Genomic DNA, 25,519 nt, shown 5'->3' with positions numbered 1-25,519 from the left:
GTAAAGTCGCTATTCCAGAAAATTGAGAGTATTAGAGATCTGAAAATCCTCTAGCTCTGGGATAGCAATGCAGCATCCTCTTAAATGCTGACTCTTATCTATCAGTAGTGGCTTCCTGGAGCACTGTGTTGAGAAGGATTCAAAGGCCCTAACTGAACTTAGTGAGAAGGTTGGCCTTGACTTAATAATGTTGTCTTCCATGAAGCAGGGAAAGGAGCAGCAGCAAATAAGTCAAAATATGCCATTCCTCATCTAGCTCAATGCCTTCTCTTCTCGGGAAGAAAACGAGATAAGAAGCTCATGTTCTGAGCTTACCATGTGCCAGGCACCAAGCAAATTTTTTTTTTTTTAAAGAAGAGAGAGAGAGAGAGAGAGGGAGAGAGAATTTTTTAATATTTATTTTTTAGTTCTCGGCGGACACAACATCTTTGTTTGTATGTGGTGCTGAGGATCAAACCCGGGCCGCACGCATGCCAGGCAAGCGCACTACCGCTTGAGCCACATCCCCAGCCCCCAAGCAAATGGTTTTTACACAAGTGTTTTTAGTCCTAGACAATTAGCATTATCAGAAGCTAGCATTATTATGATTCCCATTTTACTGCTGAGGTTTAGGGAAGCACAATTTGCCAGAAGTTCATACTCCAGAAACCCACAGGCTTAAGCAATTGCTTATACTGCCTCCTAATCTGTGGGTTTTGCTAGGTGCCACATTCTCAGCCAGAGAACATCTGGTAAAATCTGGAGACTTTTGGTTGTTACAATTGGAGAGAAGAGGGTTTTCCTTCCAAATAGTGAGTGGAGGCAGGGAGGTGGTTAAATGCACAGGACAGCCAATCACACATCAAAGAAATATCTGGCCCAAAATGTCAGTAGTGCTGAGTTGAGAACTCTGTGCTAGGCTATGTGGCAATTGTTTTTAGACAGATGATCAAACTCTGTAGACCAGTAGGTACAATTATGGTCTCCACTGTATGAGTAGAAAAGGTAATTTCAGAATCAGGAAATAGTGATGATGTAAAGACAGGATCCCAGGTAGGCCGATTCTAGAGGCCTACACTCCATTATGATCAGTTTCCTTTACTATCAAAACACACAAACTCAAGCAGCACCTGCTCACCTATTTTAAGATTTCAGATGCTAAAAATGCTCAGTCAACTGTGAAAAATTCCCGCCATGTGGGAATGTCTCCAAAGATAAACAGTATTTGTCCAATAGTTCAAAGAAGAAGAAACTCTAAAAACTCTTACTATGCAACCATTGATCTTTAGTAGATATTCAGATCATTGCTTTAAAATGAAACTGAGGAGAAAGCTAATTTTAGGACATTAACAAGCTTTTTCAAGAATAATTAGCTCTATGTGGGTTTCAACTTTAATTTTTTTCCCCTATTGATTGTAGGAGCTGAAGAGCCTAGAAGCTTATTTAGGAGTAGAAGAAGAAATGAAATTATGAAAAGACACAGTAAGGGTAAGGTTCCTTTTTTTTTTTCTTTGAGGCAAGACACAACCTGAATAACTCTTGCATCCTGTCCAAGGAACTGTCATAAGTACCAATGGGGGAAACACACACACACACACACACACACACACACACACCATTTGAAAGAAACCGAAGAAAAAGCCAAGAATAGGCTGCTAGTTTAAACAAGGTCCTACAAATAAATTCCTTTTGGACATAAGGTTTGTCTCCGGCAAAAAAAAAAAAAAAAAAAAAAAAGAGATGCTGATGGGGGAGGTGGATGTGAAGAGAGGAAAAGAAAAAGCAAAAGGAAATAGTTTGACTGAGGAAGGGGGCTGGAACTGGGACTGAGCGAGTTTCTAAAAGAAGTGTTATTGGAAAAGAAAAGGAAGGTTGGGAAAACACATTGTGAGCAGCTGGGGTGGGCAACGTGCCTCCATGAATTCAGCATGAATGGTTCACCTGCCAGCCAGACACGTTCTTCGACCTGTGTTGGGGAGTGCTTTAATCCAACGTAATTAATTCTTCATGTGCCAACGCGGGCAGCATGACTGTTCTGCAACATCTCAACATCTCGGGATTCCCCTGTGCTAGACCACCGCTTGCCAGAGGGCCAGACAGTCCCAGACATTAAGCGACCGCGAAGGTTCCAGAAAGCGGAGAACCGAGCATTGATGAATAAAGTGCAGATAGCATAGCTGTAGGAAGAGCCTCAGAACCTTACTTTGGGGTCAGTCTGGGGACTGGAAATGTGTCCAGTGACGCTGGTGGAGATTGGAAACTGAGTATTCTGGAGCCTGTCAAGAGCCCAGCCTAGCGAGCCACAGGCATTGCTCAGCTCTGTGAAGGAGGCCGGATAGGTCCATGTTAAGGTTAAATACCTTGCACTTGGGGTACCCTGTACCTGGGATGCTCTTCCGAAGACTGGACGCGGTAGATTCTTTTCCTACCTCAAAAATCTTCATGAAAGCTACCCTTGTTGTCCAGCTCCCCATCATACAGATCACCACTTTTGAAAGCTCTTCATGGCCTTCATCCCAGTGCTAATAGTTCATCAGCATTTTCTTGTTTTTTAATATATGCATAGTCTCTTGTTCATTGTCTGCCTTCGCACTAAAATGTAAACTCCCTGAGGGAGGAAGCCTGGTGTGCCTTTTATCACAGGTGCAGGGCCACCACTGCTCCTAGCACATAGCAGGCGCTCAGTAAGTGCATTTTCCTTGCCAACCCTGCCACCTGCGGCACCTGACGCGTTTGCAGTCTGCAAACTGACCCCAAATTATCAGTTGCTTGCATTCGAGCTGGGATCAAAGGAGGCTGAGGAGCAGTTAAATCGGGTGGACTTCCGGGTCAATCAAGAAGCTCCTGCATTTCAAATTGCAACCGTAACGCACCCCTACCCCTACCCCCCAACCAAACGACCACTCTCTCCTCAAGCCTCTCCAGGCGCCCAGGTGCGAATTGCATGACTACCTCTGTAGGCAGGGTTATAGTCTCTGAGCCCAGTGTCCCACACCAATTCTGTCCTTCGACACCCGGTGCCTACCGTCCTCCTCTCTCATCACGTATTTTTTTCCATTCTTGGCTCCCTGCCTCAGTCTGACTTTAAGTGATCAGGTGTTTGACCACCAACGTCCCCTGGAATCTTCTTTACCAGTGCCTCCACATCGACCTCATTCCTCTTTCTTTTCACTGCCCGGAAACGACATTCGACCAACATTTATACAACGCCTACGACGCGCAGGCACCGCGCTGGGCGGGCGAGAGCCCCCGCCCCGCCCCTCTAAAGCTTTCAACGCCCTCCGCCCTTCCTACTCGTCCAGGTCCCCAACTCCCTCTACGCGTCACGAAATTCGCCCGCTTCTTCCCAGGGCATTGCCCCACCTCGTTTCCCGGGGCGACTCCTGATTGGTGGTAGTGGGGTTATTCCGTCGTCCCTTACCCTCCCCACTTGGCCCCGCCCCCAGGGCTGACCGCAGGCCCCTCCTCTTTGCTCCCGCCTCTTTCTCGCTGCTCAGACTAATCGCCAGGCTGCGCGCTAGAAGTTCTGGGCAAAGTACTGGGAACTGGTAGCGCATTCTCATTGCCGGCGAACCTCCCCGGACAAAGGGACCTCAGCGCCAGACGGCCAGTGCGCAGCTAGGCTCTTGGTGCTGCTGTCAGTCCTCAGTGGCGGTCGGCGCCCGAGTCTCCTAGGCTGATGCGGCAACTGTCAGCTGCTTCTTGCAGGAGCTGGGTTTGCCTCCTTCCCGGTCTGTGAGCAAACCCTGGAGCGGGACACCGGGGGACGAGGCGGTGTTCCCGGCGGCAGAGCGCGCAGGTAAGCGGTGGGGAATCTGCTTGAATGGAGCTGGAGGGTGCTGGGGGTCCGGCGGCGGCGGCTGGTACCAGAACCGTTGCAGTTTCGGGGGTCGCTGCCAGTCCCAGAGGACCGCAGGGTGTTTCCTGTTGTCTGGGTAAGAGCCATCCAGTGGGACACACCTGAGACAGGGAGATCGTTCTTGGTGTCGGCTGAAGCCCCCCTGGGTGGGGGGACGGACCTAGGTGCTGTCCTCTTAGTGTTCCGTCCCTCAAGGGACAGCTTCTGTGTGATTGACGGTGAAAAGGAACTGAGCGCAGGGGACTGCGTGTACTTGCTGGAGGATGCGGCGCAGAGAAGCTGTCCCGGGGAAGGGCCGGGCGCCGCTCCGGAGCTAGAGGCGCAGGAAACCTGTTTAATTGGGCCAGTCGCGAGGCTTTACCACATCCGCGAGTTGGCGCGCGGCAGGCAGACCCCAGCGACGCCCCACCGCCTTTCCACCTCGGCTTGCTCCGCTCCCCAGTGCCTAGGTTGGGGACCAACGGCACTGGTCCCTTCGGACTTAAGGGTGCCTCGGGGAGCTTTTGTAGCCTCTAGAGTCGCTGATGACACTGCCATACTTCGCCAGACGCCCTTCCTAGACTCTCTTAGCTGAAACGGTTGTGAAGTTGTCACTTCCCATGTGCCTGGGAACTATACTGAGGCGTTGGAGTCTCCACAGATGTTGCATTAACCCCGCAGGTTTTGATTACTGGGGCGGGGCCGTGTAAAAATACTATATTTTAAATTATAGCTGCTAAAGATATACTTTTAGCGGCAGAAAAAAAGCACAGGTCTAATATCTATCTGATCATCCACAGTCCACCCTCAAGCATCATACAAGTTGAGGTCCCCCTTCTGACCAAAGTAGACTAGCCAGGTAGGCCTGGGCTGCAGTGCATCCAGGCTAAATGACCTTCTCCTCCACCAACTTCAAGCCACCCTGTTTGCTGTTCCTTCTCTCTCTCTCTCTCTCTCTCTCTCTCTCTCTCTCTCTCACCGAAATGATCTGATCTGTTTACTGCCTTCCCCTTTGAGAATGTAAGTTCCAGGAAAGCAGAGACCTTGTCAGTCTTGTTCATTACTTAATCCTCAATGTCAAGAACACTGCCTGACACACAGGTTTCCAGTACATTTTTATGGAATGAATAAGTGAAAATTTCTCTGTAAATATGAGAAAAGGTGATTTCTTAGCTGATGGTGATTCTCTCTTTTTTTTTTTCTGTTGGGAAAATTAACAAATAGCAGTAACTACTATTGAAGAGCAAAAGTAGTTAACTTCCAAGATTCATATGCTAGGAACTTTGTGTAGATTATCTCATTAAACATTATAATAGTCTTATTAGCTAGGTATTTTTTATTGATGCATTATAATCACACATAATAGCGGGTCTCATGCCATATTCATATATGCATTTAACATGTTTTGATCCTCATTTCCCAATACCTTCCCTTTTCTTCTCCTCCTCCCTCCCCTGATCTACTTGCTCTGCATTACTGAACTCTCCTCTATTATTATTACTATTATTAATGTAATTAATATGATATGATTTTATTACAATCAGCAGGATTCATAGTAGTATATTTTGAACCAGATGGAAAATTAAGGCTTCATCAAGTTAACCAATTTTCCCAAAATCATCCAGGCAGAACCAGGATTCTAGCCTATTTATTTTCTCTTTGTTGTGCTGGGCCACTTCCAAGAAAACTAAAATATGCTTTCCACCATTACAGTCAATAGGCATTTATCTTTTTATTTATTTATTTATTTAGTTTTGGCATTTAGCTTTATTTGTAACAAAAGCTATTGTCAGCCAAAAGATTTGTTCTTTTATCTTTGAGCTATATTTTCAATAATAACTAATAGTTATGTTGTAGGCCAGATACTACCCGGCTGCCATAGGCTATATTATCACATTTAATCATCATCTTCATAGACAGTGTTTTGGTATTATCTTTGTTTTTTAGGTGAAGAAACTGAAGCTAGGTTCAGGAATTTGCCCAAGGTCAATACTAAATTGCTGAGCTAAATTTTATTAGTTTTTCGGACTCTAATCCCTTAGCTCTTTCCACTAAATTATAATGTCTCTTGTCCTACTATTTAATTGGATGTTAACTCATACTCATAGAGCCCAGTGACAAATTTGTATTAAAGCTGTCTGAAGTTGGGCTGTAAACTTTCTGGTGGCAATATCAAGTGTCTAGGTGTACTGTTTTCTGAGTTGTTGAGATTCTTACTGCCATTGATTTTTGTGGTTAAGTGTATGGTTTGTGGGCCTGGTAGATTGGAGGCTTTTAATAGGGAGGAAAGGAAATCCTCCTTTCACCTAATCTAAAGAGAAATCAGATTGCTTTTACCCACTGTGGTAAATGAATTCTGAACAGTGATGCTTTTTATCCTTTAGGGGAAGTATTGGAAAGCCAGCCAGTCTCTCGTTTCCCATATGGAGAACAGTTTGAGACCATTAATCCTGTAGCAGCCTTTTAGTAAAATAGAAGCATTTTAGTGTTTTCTGCTCTTATGTTGAAACTGAGGGTATGGAAAAGTTGGGAAAGAGTGTCATGGTTACCTCCCAAAGGGCTAATGGCAAAAGAGGGCACGGGGAAGGAAGTAGAGATCCCTTTTTCTTCTACTTCATTCCAACTTTGGGGGTTAGTACAATGTTTTTCCTTGTACCAAGGTCTGGATAATCCATTTTTATTTATAATGTGCTTCTCAGCAGTACTGTGGTTTCTGATTTGTCATTTCCATTTCCGGAGTGCTCCAGGGAGGGCTGGCGTAGAATGCCCATGGAAGGTGGGGGGCGGTGTGTGTGTGAGACACTAAGGAAGATGGAAGTTCTTAGGAGCCTTAATTGTCAGTTGTTTTTGTTCCCTGCAAATTTCTTTCATATCTGCATCTACTTATTTGTCATCTTTCTGGTCCCCTCTTCTTTCTAGACTTTCCAGTTACTACTATTGAGATCACATTCAGGTCAGTGTCTTGCACATGGCTTCTTTTCTACCCTACCTGTATCTTAGTTCTGCCTCTTAGGAACTTTGCTCTGCTCTGACATTGCCTACAGGTGGATTTTTCCTACCTTTCTCTCCTTCATGGCATGCATGATCAGATAAATTCCTTAAGTACTAAAATATTATTAAAAAATTATTGGGTGGCTTATATAGTTCATAATAACAGCAGCAATGGCCGCTGAACTTTCATGTGCTAGATGCTAGCCTAAATGTGAATTTGTATTACTACATTCAATCTTGAGAGTGACATCAAAGAAGGTGCTACTAGACCCTTAGTCTCCAAATGAGGCTTGGGGAAGTTAAGCTTATGTCTACTTGGCAGCCAATAAACGTTGGAGCTGAGACTCAAACCCTTAGTGCTTTTCTGTACCCGTTAAGTGGACTCCTTGGCCCAAAGTCAGGATCTGGCATCCTAGGCTCAGCATCAGCCTTCACTTCATCATTCTCTCAGTCTTGTGTCAGTACAGTCTGAACTTCATTCCCCAAACATTTTGCCTTTGTCCATGCATTTTTGTTGCCTAGAAAGCTCACTCTCTCTCTCTTTCTGAAAACCTGACTCTTTCAAGACTGAACTCATAAACTACTTCTGCCATTATAATTTCTCTGAACATTAAAAAAAACATGAGTCAGAGACCCTTATCTTTCATTCTGAACAAAAATCAACTCAAAATGAATCAAAGGCCTAGGAATCAGACCAGAAACTATGCAACTCCTAGAAGAAAGCGTAGGGTCAACACTCCAGCACACAGGCACAGGCAATGACTTCCTCAGTAGGACCCCCAAAGCTCAGGAAATGATGCCAAGAGTTAATATATGGAATGACATCAAATTAAGAAGATTCTACCAGCTTAGTAAATAAGAATATGAAAAGAGAACTTACAGAATGGGAGAAAATCTTTGCTAGCTACTCTTCTAACAGAAGATTAATATCCAGAATGTATAAAGGACTGAAAACTTAACACCAAAAAACAGACTTAAATTAATAAATGGGCAAATGAATCAAACAGACATTTCTCAAAAGAAGAAATACAAATGGCCAACAGATATATGAAAAACTGTTCAACATTGTTAGCAATTAGGGAAATGTAAATCAAAACTACACTGTGACTTCGTTTCATAGCAGTCAGAATGGCAGACATCAAGAATACAAACAATAATAAATTCTAGAGAGGATGTGGAGTAAAAGGAACACTACACTGTTGGTGGGATTGTAAATTAGTACAGCCACTATGGAAATCAGTGTGGAGTTTCCTCAAAAGACTAGGCATGGAACCTGTCTGACTATAGGATTACCTTATGCCACTCTCAGTGTTTATCCGAAAGAATTAGTCATCATACTATAGTGATACGTACATATCCCTGTGTATAGCAGCACAATTCACAATAGCCAAACTGTAGAACCAGCTTAGATGTCCATCAGCACATGAGTGGATAATGAAAATGTGGTATACATACACAATGGAATTGTATTCAGCCAGAAAACAGAATGAAATTATGTCATTTGCAGGAAAATGGATGGAATTTGTTAGTGAAATAAGCCAAACTTAGGTCAAGGGTCACATTTTTTCTCTCCTGTGTGGAAACTAGAGAGGAAAAAGGAAGAGAAAGGTGGGGAGGAGTGTCATGAAATTCAAAGGAAGAACAATAGAGAAAGGTGACCAAGAGGTAGGAGGAGGGGAGAGACAGAGGGAACAAGTACTGGGGAGTGATATTGGCCAAATTATATTGGGTGCATGTACAAATACCTAACAATTGATCCCACCATGATGCACAATTTATAATGCACCAATAAAAAATGCCAAAAAAGAAAAAATATGAGTCAGTCCTTAGTTCCGTTTTTGGATCACTGAAGGTGTCCTTCAGCATTTTGTACCTCCCCTCCTCTTGTCCTTTTGCTTAGTTTTTTATTCAAATGAACCCACCCTATAGATTTTGCCCTGAAGGCAGAGGAAATGTGTATCATTCATGTTTCTATCCCTCCTATCACTAGGCTTAGTGTTCTACCCATAGTAGGTACTCAATTTGAAAAGAATATTAAATAATTATATTTGGTTTTATTCTGTTAGGAAAAAAGTGGTTAGAATATTCCATTTTTGTTTTCTATTTGTTAATCCACAGTATTTTAAAGTCTTCATTAGTTTATGATGAAGTAATAGAATTCCTGATTAAATCCATGGAAAGCACTTATTCTGGTTGTCCTCACCTTTGGACTATGATATATTGTGAGGGAATCACAAATTCTTATATGTAACAAACATTGTAGAATAAATATCTTGCAAATGATATGTAGTACATAGTCAAATCTGTGATAATGCTGTTATTTAAAATATATTAAAACTCATGTGAAATTCAAACGAAATGTTTGTGTTTGATCAATTGATTAATGAGTATTTTACATTTTTCACTAGACATATAAGATCTTGAGATCTCTCTGAGTCAGCTTCAGATTCTGGCTTCGTAATCACCACTTATTATTGATTATGTTTTTTACAGTCTTATTGAACTAAATGCTGCAACCCATCCCTACCCTCAGGGCCATGCTGGATGGGCTTTGGCCCCATAGTTTTTGCATGATCTTTTGTCCTTTTCATAATCTTTTCCTCTTCACTCATATCCTCCTGTTCATTTCCTCTCCCATGTCACATTTTAGCATGGAATGCAAAATGCAACCTGTAGGAACCTTCCTCTGCCTCCTGCTGACTTGGAGTTGGAGAATGGCCACTGTGTTCTGTGCCTACCCATTTAATGCATAGCAGTCATTGTACTGTTTTGTAATCAACTGTTGGTCATTTGTCTGAATCTTGCCCTAAACCACCATTCTTCTTTGGTTATTTTTGCATTCTAGTGATCTTCTTTGGTTATTTAAATTTTTTTTTTTTTTTTTTTTTTTTTTTTTTTTTTAATCTGCATAGGCCCTATTTCCAAAGTTTCTGGACTTGGGATGAGGAGGGTTGGTGACTGGAATTTTTTTAAAGGAGTTTTATCATTTTGATCAGTTTTATAGCTGGATACTATTTTTTTAAAAATTTTTTTTCTGTAGGTGTAGATGGACAGCATGCCTCTATTTTACTTGCTTATTTTGGTATGTGGTGCTAAGGATGGAACCCAGTGCCTCACCCATGCTAGGCAAGCACTCTACCACTGAGCCCCAGCCAGAGCCCCAGCTGGACCATATTCTATTGTGTGAATATAACATACTTTATTCTTTTACTTCTATTTTTAAAAATAATAGGTGTTTTGATAAGTAATACACATATCGTATAATTCACTCATTTAAAGTATATGATGCAATGATTTTTGATTTTTAGTATAAAATCAGAAAGTGGTGCAGCCATCACCATAATTGACTTCTGAACATTTTATCACCCTACTTTGTATCTGTGTGGTTTGCCTTTTCTATAAAGGAAATTATATACTATGTGGCTTTTTGTTTCTGGCTTCTTTAACTTAACAGATTGTTTTCAGGGCTCATCCTTATTGTAGCAGAAGTTAGTGCTTCATTTATTGTGTGTGTGTGTGTGTGTGTGTGTGTGTGTATATATAAAATAAATATACTAATATATAATACAATAATATATAAATATATAAATTATAAAAAATATCATGTTGTATTTACCCATCTGCCAGTTGGTGGAAATGGTATTTTTTTTAAAGTTTCCCTGAGTACATGAGCTTTCTCATACACAATCAAAACTAAATTGGAAATTCCTTTGAGTCTTGTATCTTGGAGCTAGAACCATGCTTGACACAACATAAATGTGTAATAAATACCTGAATCAATAAAACATTTTACTAAAAATAGGACTCTTATGTTGGGATTTTTAAAAACAAAATCTTTTTTCTTTTTTTTCCTTGTGATGCTGAGGATCAAACCCAGGCCTCAGAGATGCTTTAAGCAGGCACTGTACAACTGAGTTACATCCTCATCTCTAAATCTTATCATTAAAAAGAAGTCCCAAGAGTTGATTGCTTAAATCCCAATTTGAACAAACCAACTGTTTCAAAACAAACCAAAAAGAAATAATCAAGGAAATTTATGAATATGGATGGAATGCTACAATTTTTAGAATTTGCTTCGAAGTGGTCCAGGAGAAGGGAGAAATGATGGAGGAAACAAGCCTGTCCATGAGTTGATGATTGCTGAAGCTGGACAACATATTCTGTAAATTTAATGCCCTTCTTTATACTGTCCATAGGTAGCCCTTGGCTACGTGTGGCCTTTGAGCACTTGAAATTTGGCTAGTAGTTATTGAGAAGTGCTATAAATGTAAAATACACACTGAATTTTAAAGATGGGATGTAAAAAAGAATGTAAAAACATCTCAATGTATTTTGTTGATAAAATGTTGAAATTATATTTTGGATCCAATAATATATAATCAAACTAATTTCACCTGTTTCCTTTTACTCTTTTTTATTTGGCTATTTTAAAGTTATATTTATATAGCTTGTAATACATTTCTATCAAATAGTGCTGTTCTGTATTTTGTGTGTGTTTGAAAACTTTTATAATGAAATGTTTCACAAATCAAAGACATAGGAATTTCCTTTGCAGAAGCTAAGAGTAGGCAGGCTATGACTGTCCATGCTCATTGCTGGGCTTATTTTATCTATGTGAAAATTATAAAAATGTTTTACAATAAATGGAATAGTAGCTTAAAAATAGAAGAATTATTCCATTGGTTATTTATCTTTTGTATTGAAGTTGATGAAATATTTCCTTCATCTTGGAAAAGTATAGAAAGTTGAGTGGTAATTTCATTGTATGTAGTCACATAGTTGAAACTGAATTTCTCCTGAAACTGAATTTCCCTGGACTAGCTTTATAATTGCCTCTACCCAAGTAATCTGTTATTTGTTTGGGGGCCTGAATATGATTATTTCTAAACTGCCTCAGACCCACTTGAGTATGAATGGAATGTGGTTCTTTAATAATAGTGTGTAGATTTAAAGTTGAAAAGCAAATTGTGTTCGCATAAAATTTATTTGGATGAAAATTATGTTGCTATGTGGATATCTACATTTACTCACAAAATAACAGCAGGAACAGGAAACGTAGTTCTCTGAGGGGCTGAGGGCTAGATGAACAATCTTGGAGGATATTCTCATCTGTGATTCTGACACTGCGAGAGTGGAACTGAATTGAATATCAGCTCGAATGCCAAGCAGTTGCAATACACAGCTCCATGAGAGATCAGCAGAGGATCATAGTCTGTCAATATAAATAGTTTGCTATTTTTTTTTTTTTTTACTCTTTACAGTTAAAGTTCTAAAATCTTTTTTAAAAATGTTACATGGTCAAACACTTTTCTCAATATTACAATTCTCCATGTATGTATTAAAATGTACTAGCATTGATTCCCATCCTTGTTTCTTGTCTTGATATCATATACTGTAATATTCTCAAGAAATTTAAAATTGTTTAAACCTATCAAAACAATATTCCTCTCCAAGTCATTGGTAGCGGGCAGTGATCTGAAATGTTCAGGGGCAAAAACTAATATATATAATTTGAATCTCACAAATGCCATTAAACTTGAAGTAAATGCCTCCCTAGAATCAAAATATGTACTAAGATTTTTGTTCATGCATTTTATAGCTATTTGTTGAACACATGCAAAATGCCTGGTACCAGGCTGGGAGCAGGGGATACCATGATGAATTAGAGGCAGAGTCTCTCTTCAAGGACTTTATAGTCCAGAAGGAGATAGAGATGTTAAACAGAGAATTCATTAATTACAATCGTGATATGTGACTCAAAGGGAATGAGTCTGGATTTTAATTGAGACCCCAGGGAGAAAAGTTCCATTTTTTTTTCTTTGGCTTATGATTCAGGCTGCAAGAATCTGCATAAAGAAGAGAAAAGAGGACGTGACTAGGGAATCCTCTTGGGGGGATGAGATGAGCAGAGTCCTGACCTTTTGTCTCTCTGGGGATTGCAGGAGGCCATGTGGAGCTGGGGAGGAGGATGGTTTTAACTCCTCTTCTAAGAGTTTGAATTGCTTCCTGTGATGCTATACACAGGTTTGGGTTTTTGCTGATGGGAATTGAATCCAAAGCTGTGTTTGTATCACCTTTGTAGCTGAATCTGAATGAGGTATAACAACCTGTTCTCTGGTATAGCCCTGAAAGTAGGTGGAAATAACTTGCTGGCTCTGATTCTAGCAAAGCTCAGTTGTCTACCATCTGAGGTGATTTAGGGGTATTTGAAAACCTGAAAGAATATAGGGGAAGCTCACTTGAGTTTTTCTCACAGGTTCACAGCTGCTTCAAGCTAATTTCTAATGAATATAGAAGTAACAGGTTTGTTTCCTTGGAGCTTGTTGGAATCATTAGGGAATGGGGAATCTTCCTGCCTTTAAAGGTGATGATGATAATTATAAAGAACAACAAAAATAACAGTGTCAGCCAGTAACTGATGAGAAACTACCACTCAGGCTGAGTGCTTCATTAGATCTTCTTATATAGTGGTGGTTATCATTCTAGTTAAACAATAGAGAACAAAGTTGGGGAGTAGTTGCTCTTTGGCTTTCTGACACACATTTACCCTCCCTAATTTCCATTTGAGAAATCACTTCTCGCCTCTGGACACAGTCTGCTAGGACCAGAACAAGGAGTCTCATTCCCCCCAGCCACGGGTGGCCCTGTGTCCAAGATGCTTCTTTTTGGACACTGGGTCCAAAGCCAAGGATCTTGGAGATTCTGTAGTGAGTATGCATCCTGACTAGACTGTTTCCAAGTGTACATCATATGGTCTGTCTTCAGTCTGTGGAACTGTGTCAGGGTTTGCCTTGAGTTTCTTTGTAGTTCCTTGAATTGATATTTTTCTAATACATTTTCCTTGGTTTTGTTTGCCAGATCGGTTTTCTGTTCCTTCCATCCAAAGAAGCCTATCACAAGCCTATAGAGGGCTAAGTAGATTCCCTGTTTTCACAAAGAGACCAAAATGCATGTGTGTGTGTGTGCGCGCGCACACACACACACACACACACACACACACAACCAAAGGAGCTCAGGAACAGTGGGAGATGCTTTTGCAGAGAATTGGACATTTGAGCCAAGTCTTGAAGGACACACAGAATTGAGATGAAGGAACATATAGAGGACTTAGTAGAAAGGACATTTCTAGGCAGAGAGTGTAGGATGAGCCAAGGTATAACACTTTAAGGATTAATGAACTCTCTAGTTTGATGAGTGGAAGGACTGTTTAGATGGGAAAAGTGACAGAACATGCACAGGAATGAAGAGGTAAGTTGGGGCCCAACTGAATCCCACAGTAAAAGTCTAGGGACCATTCTGAACAAGGAAGTGGCATGATGGGAGCTTTCTCAGAGGAAAGTATTCTGGTGATGGTAGAGAACATCAGAGGTTGGGAGTACAGGCACAAGGTGATGACACCTGAGTGAGGACTGTCACAGTGGAAGAAGAAAGACATGCAATATTGAAAGTAGAACAATAGCCTCTAGGAATAGGGACTGGGAGAGTGGGTTGAGGGAGAAGGCAAAGATGATACCACCGTGGAGATTATTGTGTTGGTATCATCAGGCAAAACATAAAATTGAAACTTTATGTCACACCTTCCACCAAAATAAATTCCATGAGATAGAATATTTCATATTAAAACAACTAGGAAAAAAAATAGAATCCCAGTTTAATAATAATGGAATACAAATTCTTTCTAGATATGACACAAAATCCAGAAGGTATAAAATAAAAGATTGATTCATTTGAACATTTGTAATTTTTATAAGGCAAGATTTTTTTTTAGTTATGTCAAAAATGTAGGAAAGTAATTGCAATTCATATCATAAAGATCTACTTTCATCAGTATATTAAAAAAACTAACAAATCAATAAGAGAAAGCTTATTACTCTGGAGGCAAAGAATATGAGCATATAGTTCACAAAATGGTATATAAAATTTCTCTTTAACATATTAAAACTTTAACCTCATAAAAAAGAAATGCAGGTTGTGGCTCAGTGGTGGAGCACTTGCCTAGCATGTGTGAAGGCACTGGGTTTGATTCTCAGCACCATGTACAGTAAATAAAATAAAGGTCCATTGACAACTAAAAAAAAAAAAAAATTAAAAATATTTTAAAAAAAGAAATGCAAATGAAAACTTTAGTAAGATGCTATTTTCCACCATCAGATTGGCAAATATCAGAATATGTGGTTACAGTGTTGGCAAAGGTTTGAGGAAATAGATATTCATGCAAAGTGTATGAATTGACCCAAGGTCTGTAGAGAGCCATTGGTGGTGTCTTTCAAAAATCAGCAATAACAATTCTAGGAATTTTATCTGATAGATATGCAAATGCACAAAATGATGTATGTGCAAAATGATGTATTTCAGTGTTTGAACAAACAAAAATAATTAATTTACATCAATAGTTACTAGCTAATGATGATGCAGTTAAAAATAAGGTAGCTCCAACCAACAATAAAAATTAAAGAAAAGAAAATAAGGTAGCTCTACATAGGTACATACATAAGTATGATATACATGCAATATATACAAAGGTATATATGGTATGAAACCATTTGTTAGAAATATATCCACATACAGTATATTTTACATGTATACCTATGCATGCATATGTACATATATTTATAAATATGCTAACATACACATAAAGCTGGTGAGCTGAAGCCAGTTTACACTGCTTGAAAGGATCAGCTGTGGCTTCTGTTCCCAAGCTGGTGACTTGAGTTGGTCTTATGAAATCAGTTGTGTGGGCATACTTAGACCATAGACATCAACAGACAGGACCAATCAGGTTGTTTTGTTTTTATTTTTTCAGCAAGTGGGTTGGTAAACATTTACTAGTACCCACTGTATATATAAATAAAAAAATATCTCTTGAAGGAAATACAGGAGATGGGTAACTTCAGATTCCCCCAGGAAGAGTAGTGGGAGCTGGAGGACAGGAAAGAGATTGAAATGTTACCTTTTGAATTTTGTTCGAGGTCAATATGTTACTGAGGTTAAAATACACATATTAAATACCTTCAGAATTTCAGGTCTCTGTCTGCATTATTTATGCACCAATGATTACTGTCAGGGAAAACAGAAAGATGAGAAGGTCTTAGGGGAAACCAATGTTCTGGTTTTGAACATGCTGAGCTTGAAGTGCTGTCGAGGGGAGATGTCCAGGAGCAGCTCAGGAGAGAGGTGCCACTGTGATCAGTGCTGGGTCAGCAGTTTGGCTGAAACTGTGACAGTTGATGTTTCCAAGGGAAGCCCAACCTGGGACAGCTTCCAGGAGAAATTGGGGTGTATGTGGCACCCTGGGGAAGGTAAAGTAGGAGGTAGGCAGGGGAAGGGTAACTAGCCACACAGGCATTGGAATCATAAGGTCATTACCATGGTTTTTTCATATCATATCTACTAAACGTGAGACACTACTTTCTATTATTTTTGAAAAAATATCACCTGATTTAACTCTCACAACTACTCTTTGGGCTGTTTTTGTGATAACCACTGAATTGGGGTGGGTAGAAATATCCTGGGAGGGATATTAGTAGAGTAGGACTTCGGAATGTTGAACAATATCAAAAGGTAGAGAAGTTGGGAAAGAAAGATACTTCTGGCGGAGGGGAATGATGAGCAAAGACAGAAAGCGGGTTATCCTTTGTGGTTGGAAGTTAGGAATTGCTGGGAACCTGATAGGGGTGTGTGGCCAGTTAGCCACCAAATGTTTTGAGCAAGGAGTTATGTGTTCACCAGTTTAATGAGTAGTCAGATACAAAAAGTAAATGTTGTTATTATTGAAGCACTTACTGTATGGTCACTGGGGAGAAAAAAAAGATGGTTGGAGACGAGAAAAATTACCATAAAATTTGACATAGGTAATGCAGATGGCCTATGAATACAGGCATTTGTAGCCTCTGAAAACAGATGCCATGGGCTACTGCAAAATCTCGGCTGTGTTTTGACTTAAGCTGAACTTGCCTTTGTGGCATTGTAGTATCTTTGTAAGTTATGCAGTAACTTCTGGAATAGAGACTACTCTCTAAAACACTATGACAGGGAAAATAAGCAAAGTAGAAGTGAATAAAGAAACGATTATTTGTTGATGTATTTTTTATACGTATGATTTATTTATGAGTTGTGCCTGAGAAATAATGATGCTCCTCACAAGGCATATGGGTGCCCTGTGTTTGTGCTTAGAGGGACACTGTTTGTACCAGCAGTTCTTCTATCTTATAAGCACACATATCCACAAACAGAGTATAACATTTCCCCCAGATAGGTTTTCAGCTCAGATTTCCTTTAGCCCAGCGAAGCCTTAAGTTTATTGTGTGTGTGTTTAAGGAATGGTGTCAATCATGAGGTGTGAGAAGGAAAGAGGATAAAGGTCGTGCATGGCCTAAAAACATGGTTCAGAAACAGGACTGCATGAACCTCTGTGCAAACCCCCGAGTGTAGGGTATTCCTGACTTGTAATTCCTGTTTTTCTAGTCTGCAATCCCACAGGTCAAAATAGCATTCCAGTTTGCTTGTTACTTTCAGTTCTGCATTATTTGTCCCTTGATTAAGGGACTAGAAGTCAGTCTCTCTCTCTCTCTCTCTCTCTCTCTCTCTCTCTCTCTCTTTTTTCCTTCTGGACCCAAAGGTCTTGTTTTTCTAGGTGTATGTGGCCAGATGCAGCTGGATATTTATATAAGACAACTAACTGCTTTTTCTAACTCATAGATTGCCACTTTGGTCTGACAAATGTGAGGGACCAGAGGAAAGAATGTGGGAAATTTGGGTTTTCTCAGTGTGAAATGTGTGGTCCCAACAGGTGCCATAGTTTCCTTCATTGCTAAGAATCTTCCATGTTCTAAGATGTAAGGGACTTGGAACTTGTCCCTGAGGTTTAGCGGGTCATGGATGTGCCTACATCCCTGTTGATAGTGCTGCATCTTTTCAGTCAAGTGTTAATAGATGTGACAGGGACTGTACAGGAAATAAGAGCCAGCTGGAGGATTGGGACCATGTGAATAGGACACGCAGTGATAGGTGTTTTGTGGGCAGATTTCTAAGCTTCAGCAACACCAGAATGCCCTTGAGGACTTGTTAAAATACTAATTGTGGGTCCTACCCCTGAGTTTTGGATTTAATGGGTCTGGAATGGGACCCAAGATTTTGTATTTCTAATAAATTCTCAGGTGATCCAGAGAGTACCTTATTTTGAATAGTATTTCCAAGTCTGAAAGTCACTTTAGTAGGCTTTGCTTCTGCTCTTGTTTGGAAGTGTGCTCCAAAGGCTCATGTGCTGAAGGCTTGGTAGCCATCCTGGGACACTGGTGGGAAGTGGTGGAACCTCTAGGAGGTTGGGCGTAGTGGGAGGAAGTTAGGTCATTGGGGGCATGGCTTTGAAGGGGATATTTGGAGACTGACCCCTTTCTCTATCTCTTTTTGCATCCTGGTTAACACAAGGTGAATAGTCTTCCTCTGCCACATGCTCCTACTGCTCTGCCATAGGCCCAAAGCAACCAGGTGAAGTAAACATGGACCAAAACTCTTGAAACCCTGAGTCAGAATAAACCATTCTTCCTCTTAGGTTGATTTTTCTCAGTTGTTTTGTCACAGTGATGGAAAGCTGACTAACACAGCCTCTCAAGACCACAACTGTGAGGTAGGCAAGACAGGTATTAACTTTGATAGGCAATCGGGGAAAAGCAGACCAAGGATAAGTTAGTAACTTACCCCAGGGATCAGTGACTGAGCCAAGACTTGTATCTAGACTTTCTTACTGTAGACGTAATGTTCCCCCCACATTTCCTTTAAAGCTGGTAAAAGGCTTATAGCTAATCTGCTCTGAAAACACTCAAAGCTTGTCCAGGTTTGTTTTAGTCACACCTTTCCAACACAAAAAGAGCTTTTAATTTTAGAATAGTTTTACTGTTATAGAAAAGTTATGAAGACAGTACAGAGAGTTCTCATATGCTCTAAACTGGTTTTCCCTATTAGTAATATCTTACATTAATATGGTACATTTGTCATGATTAATGAACCAAAAACAATGAAGTAAAACCCATACTTCATTTAGATTGCCTTGGGTTTTGCCTGGTGTCCTTTGACTATTCCAGGAGCGCATTCAGGATTCCATAGTATGTTAGTCGTCATGTCTCTTAGACTCCCCTTAGCTGTGACAGTTTCCTAGATGTCTTAGCTTATTTTGTGTTATAACATTGGGACTGGGTAGTTTGTGAAGAACATGAATTTTTTTCTGCCACAGTCTGGAGACTTGGAAATCCAAGATGAAGTCACTGCCAAGTGGTGTGGGCCTTCTTACTGTGTCTCTACGTGGCGGAAGGCAGAAGAGCAAGCCAGAGGACCCACTCTTTCAAGTCCCCCCCACTTTAATAGTGGTATTAGTGAAATAATGAGGGTTCCGTTTTCATGACCTAAACACCTCTCAAAAGATCCACCTCCCAACACTGTGGCATTGGGAGTTAAGTTTCTAACACATGAATTTGGGGGGACACATTCAGACCATAGCATCAGGCTCTCCCTATTTTTGGTGATCTTGACAATTTTGAGGAGTATCTTGTAACTGTCCCTCCACTTGGATTTGTCTGATGTTTTTCATTAGAATGGATTACAGGTTTGAGGGAAGAAGATCACATAGGTAAGGTGCCATTCTTGCCATGTCACATTGAGGATTTGTTCTCTCATGATATGTTTTCATGAGCATGCTGACTTTTATAATCTTGTTGTGGTAGTACTTTTTAGGTTTCTCCACTGTAGAGTGACCCTTTTCCCTCCTGTTTCCATTCTTTACTCTTTGGAAGTAGGTCACTCTGCACAGCCTGTCCTTAAGGAGTGAAGTGTTAGGCTCCCCATGCTTGAGGGTGGAGGAACTATGTAATAAGTTATTTAGATTCTTCTTCTATGGCAGATTTGCCTATTCTTTTCTTTTGCACTTATTAATTTTTTCCATTAAGCCATATTTATATCAGTATGAACTCATGGGTATTTATTTTATATTTTGGTTTATAGTGCAATAATATTTATTCCTCAAATCGTTCCAGCTTTGGCAATAGGAGCTCTTGCAGTTGACTCCTATGTCATTTTGACAGAGCTCATTATTGTGGATTTTTTTTTTTTTTTGCGTGTCCTTACTTTCTGGCACTATAAGGTAGTCTAGGCTCATTTTGTATATTTCCTGTACTAGCTCTAGACTCATTTTGTTGGTTTTTTTTTTTTCATTTTGTTTTTAATGTTGACTTTGATCCACTTAATCAGTCTTACTACCCATTACACGCATAGTTTTACCCACTGTGAAAAAACACAGTGAAATACCACTCCTAGTTGACCAGGACCAAGTCCTCTGGACTTCTAGACCTGTGCCCTTTCTAACACTTCATACTGGCAAATTCTGTGGCTCAGGACCAGCTTCTGCACACTTCCACTTCACCCAGGTCATTTGCAAAGACAACCAAATGTGAAATCTACTAGATGTAATACTGCTTAGCTGGGGCAGATGTCAGCAAAAGGAGGCAAAGGGTACTGACCAGATTCCTCGGGGAGACTGTAGTAGCAAGTCTGTGAATGGAGTTTTGTAATGATGAACCCATTATAGACTCACAGAATCCAACACAATCTTCTTTTTTGCTCTTCTCATTAGAGGAAGATAAATTCAAGAAAGAAGTGAATTCAAGCAGCAAAACCCTCAAATTTCACTTCATCCTGGGAGCCACAAAGGCAGAACTGAACAGACAGGTTTTTAATGTCCTTAAAGCTTAAAATCACTTGGTATTAGGATCAAGTGTAAAGAATCAATTATGCCAAGAAGTGCATTTTCTTCTGTAAGAGAAGAAATAATGCAGTCCTCCAAAGGCTCCTAAAATGCAGGGAATAATAAGGGACAAAGTGATTTTATATTCATTTCTCAGAATGTTCCATTTCAAAATATTTTAATTTTTTTTTTAATAACCGAGACTGGGAAATCTAGCTAAAAATTCCTGTAAAGGTTTTTAAAGGAACTTGCAGCAATAATATCTTCAGACATTTGTTTCCAAATGACAGAAGTGCATCCAGCATCAGGACAATTAAAAAAAAAAAAATGATTGGCTTTGTTTTAAAAAGTTTAAGAGTCTGACTAGCTTCAGGCAGAGCTGGACCTAGGGGCTCATATTATGTCTTTTGTTTCTCTCTTTTAAAAATTTATTTATTTTAATTAGGTACATATGACAGCAGATTGCATTTGGATTCATTATACACAATTGCAGCACAACTTTTAATTTCCCTGATTTTACACAATGCCACCTCCCAACTCATTTCTTCTGGGTTATTCCCAGGCAGTCTTGTGCAGGGGTATGTCTTAGCAACTACTGTTCATTTCTTCCATGCTGAGCAGCTCCATCCCTTTTACAGATGCTTATTAGCTCTGATTGCTCCTGCCTGGGTCATGCTCCTAAACCTGAACTGGGGGTTGGGGCCAGAGTTATCAGGGTTGCCACTGGCCAGGCATGGGTCACATGCCACTTGTGGAACCACAGAAAAATTGTGGTGCTGATACCAAATGGGGCAGTTGGCTTAGCAGACAAAACTGCTCTGCAGAGTTGTGAACACCTGGGGTAGAGACTCCATGAATGAGAACATACTCAGCTCTGATTCGATCCATGCTTGCTTATTGAGTCCTTTGCCAAGTGACTCATTTATTTTGTGGACTTCTGAGTTCTTCTAGAGAGACCTTCTAGTTATTCCTTGATTAATGTGCCATCTTGCTTTATTCTATTCAGTTTGCTATAACAAAAGACATAATTGAATAGTTTATAAATAACAGAAGTATTTTGCTAATAGTACTGGTAGATTTTGTGTCTGTTGAGGGCCTACATTCTATGGATGGTGACTTCTAGCTGTGTCCTCATATGGTGGATGGAGAAAGTCAGCTGCCTGGGGCCTCTTTTGTAATGGCACTAATCCCATTCATGAGGGCTCCACCTTGATAATCTACTTACAGGTGTGTCAAAGTCCAAAGAGGCACCTCCTAACACTATCCCCTTGGCGATTAGGTTTTCAGCATATGGATTGGGAGGGTCAAGGATACAGACACTTGGACCATAGCTCATCCTTATTGAATGTTGCTTCTTGCTATTCCCTTTATTTTTTTTAATACTTTTTTAGTTGTACATGGACACAATACCTTTATTTTATTTTTTATTTTTTTGTGGTGCTGAGGATCGAACCCAGTGCCTCACACATGCTAGGCAAGCACTCCACCACTGAGCCACAAACCCTGCCCTTCTTACTATTTCTATTGCTAATTTCCACTAGTCTTGGCTAGATCATGGCAATCCTCTTTTCTGTACCTGTTAAACCAGGTCAGTCTGAGACAGTGTATGTCTGTTTGGGGTTAGATTGTTAGCATAGATGCTTGTGTCATTAGGGAGAAGAACATAATTTTGATCTTCCTTTTTCTATCATGCCTTTATTAGCTCAGTTCATGAATGGTTAATTCTAATCATTCTCTCTATAAGGAGAGAAGAATTTTTTTTTAAAAAAAATCATTATTTGGACCAAGAATTACTCGTTCCATATTTTTAAAATTTTACTTGAAAGTTTGGTTATCCAAAACCCTTGCTTGTTTTCCTGTTGCTACCTGCTGTTCTGCAAATTTCACGGCTTGTTAGCACCTGTGGCTGAAGGTGGACAAGGTTAGAGGGAGGGGTGTAACCAACATCTTGGTAGCATTCCATCTTTTTCTTATTTCTCTTTGTGGAGATAATCTACTTAGTGATGTTTCTGCGTAAAACCAGTTTCTGTACATTGACCAACTTACGAGTGGTGATGGATTAGCTATGCATTTCAGTTAACCATCTTCTTGGTGTCTTCTTTTACAACAGGAAGTTGAGAGTCATCTGTGAGCTCACCTTACCCTGGTGGTTGCCTAGACTTCAGATCTTTTTTATTTTTTTCCCTCTTGTATCCTATTGGAATCAAGTTAAAAATGAATTAATGCAGGTTCAGAAGGGGGTAAGTGTTTGGGTCTATTCATCAGTCTCAAAGTGCCTATTATTTTGATATTTCACAGCTTAATGGAAAAAATTTTTTTAAAAATCTGTCTCCATTGGCACAGATAATTGTATTTGCTATACATTGCTTTTGTGTTGCACGGTTTCTCTGTTTATTTTAAGCCCTGCTTGGCCAGTTCAGCACCATTGGGTTTTTTTTTTTTTTTTTTTTTCGGTCTTCATTTTAAATCTCCAAAGTATTTGTATCTGGGCTATGGTCAAGAATCACAAAAACCATTTTGATTAGGCTTCTCATTCATTTATATACCACACAAGCAGGGCATGGCATTGTATTATGTGAGGATATTTTTAGAAGACTAATGAGGTGGAAAGATTTGTGTTTTATTTCCCTTAGTTTTCCTCTATTCAGACACCTGCATTTGCCATTAATTACTACTCCCGTGGTGTGTGCGCTCTTTCTTTCTTTGTCTGTTGTGCAGTATTTTAAAATAATATTGGGAAGAAAGCTGGGTGTGGAGGCACATATCTATATTGGGATAAATAGTTGTATTTTTCCCCAGTAGTTCAACAAAAACTTCTTTTAAAAATAAAAGCTATTTTGGTACCATTTAAAGGAAATTCTGTTCTTTTCTCCTTTTTCTGCAATCTTTGCCTATTCTCAATAGCTGATTTCATTTGGTCACCTCATTTTGTTTCTTAACCAAAAAATTTGAATTCCTGCTTTGTTCCATAAATAGAAAACTGCTTGATTTAAGATCTCTTGGGTGAAACAAGTGCAAGTCAATTGGGTTTTGCAAGTGGCCAATAATTAGCACAAGATTAAAAAACATTTATTCACTAAAGGCATTTTAAGGGAAACATACCCTGTTTGGGGAGGTTTAGCCTATTGCTTTTCTATTATTTTAGATAAGCTTTTTAATTGAAGTATAACAGACATGAAGAAATGTATACAGAGCATAAATGTATAGCATAAATGTATAGTTTTATAAGATGAAGATATCTGGGCTGGGGTTGTGGCTCAGTGGTAGAGTGTTTGCCTACCACATGTGAAGCACAGGGTTCTATCCTCAGCACCACATAAAAATAAATAAAACAAATGTATTGTGTCCATCTACTACTCAAAAATTTTGAAATAAAAAAAAATGTGAATATATCTATGTAACCAGTATACAGATTAAGAAACATGCAAGCCTCCAGTTCCCATCTCTACTCCTGGTGGGTAATTTCTCTCTTGATTTGTAACACAATCAGATTAGATGTGTTTAACTTTATAATTTATATAAATTGAGTCACACAGACTCTTGAATGTGTAATATTTATTCATCTTTTGGTGTGCAGTTGTAGTTTGTTCATCCCCATTACTGTTTGAATTCCACTCTTGGAATATGCCAGATTTTATACATTTTACTGTTGAATTTTGGTTCTTCCCACTTTGGGCTGTTACTGATTGGTGCTACTGTGAATATTCTTGTACCTAGCTTTTGGCGATATACATATGCATTTTTATCAAATATAAATCCAGAAGTAGACTTGCCAGGTCACAGGATTGGCATATGTATAGCTTGATTGATTCTCCAAACAGTTATCCAAATTTACTGTGCAAGTTTACATTTCCTCCAGTAGTATATGAGAGTTCCAGGCGCTCTACATCCATTCTTGGTATTTCCTGATTTTTTTTTTTTTTATTTCAGCCATTCTAAAGAATGTTTAGTGGTATCTTGCTATTTTTAAGTTGCATAATCTTGATTAGTAAAGAAGTCAGCCATTTTTTTCATAGACTTATTAGGCATTAGTACATTGCTTTATAAATAGTTTGATCTCACTTATGTTTTTAGTCATGTAAGTCATAATCAGTATTAAAACAACAAACATTAACCATTAATACAGAGGGAAGATTTATCAGTCTTTATTAAGTTGTAAGATGAACCTATAGGCTCAAAAGCAAGTCTCCAAATCTTCACTTTATTTTATTATTCCGATCAGTAGATTTGCACTGCTGTTTTAGATGTTTAAGAACACATATGCAAAAAAGAAAAGAAAAAATTCAGTCTTCCCTTCTAATTGAGTCTTCCATCTCACAGTAGAGTGTGCTGAACATCATTGAGGATGCTAAGATGAAGGAGACAGTCTCAACCACCAAGAAGCACATTCATGTATGTGTCAGAATGAAATGATACTTTTTTGAAACTTTGGAACTGAACTCTGGGCACTCCAGAGAAGGGGAGGAGGTTTAAGTCCATGGGCGGAATTTAGGAAAACTTCATAAGCATTGAAATGCCTTTGAAACTTGACTGTCAAAAAAAATTTTATTAAGCAAAAGATGGAAGGATCCCCAAGTATGGCCAGCTTGGAGAATAGCAAGTAGCTCAGGGTAGCTGGATTATAGGATTTGCAGAGGGTTTTAGAGGAAGAAAGAGAGTGGAATAAATTCTCTTAATATTCAAAGAGTGACTACCAAAAACCTTATTACAAAAAAGTAAATTAAAATACCATTTTTTAAATTAAGATGCAATTTTCTATTATCCCGCTGGCTGAGATTTAACAACAATCTTTGGTAAGAGATTATGTTGACAAGTGTGTCGAGAAACAGTCTCCATTTATGACTGGCAGGAGGATAACTTGCTCCAGACCTCTATGGAGGGTAATCTGACAATCTTTTTCAAAATTCTCCATTTAGAAATGTACCTTACAAATATGCTTGATGTAAACAAAATGGTAGTATAGTAAAAGATTGTAAATA

The 25,519-nt window shown here is 39.5% G+C and overlaps 1 protein-coding gene across 2 annotated transcripts in view; it reads left to right on the top strand.

The window, feature by feature from the left end:
• Positions 1 to 3,494: 3,494 nt before the first annotated feature.
• Positions 3,495 to 25,519, top strand: part of Osbpl3 (oxysterol binding protein like 3) — a 181,294-nt gene continuing 159,269 nt past the window's right edge. For both annotated transcript variants that reach the window (XM_076835440.2, XM_076835420.2), the window contains exon 1: positions 3,495 to 3,778. The gene's annotated coding sequence lies outside the window, so the exon portion shown is untranslated. The remainder of the gene's footprint in view (positions 3,779 to 25,519) is intronic.

The sequence above is a fragment of the Callospermophilus lateralis genome, chromosome 1, assembly GCF_048772815.1.
Source record: "Callospermophilus lateralis isolate mCalLat2 chromosome 1, mCalLat2.hap1, whole genome shotgun sequence".
NCBI classification, from domain to species: Eukaryota; Metazoa; Chordata; class Mammalia; order Rodentia; family Sciuridae; genus Callospermophilus; species Callospermophilus lateralis.
Note: the sequence above shows the minus strand (reverse complement) of the source record. Positions and strands in the feature narration are given on the sequence as shown.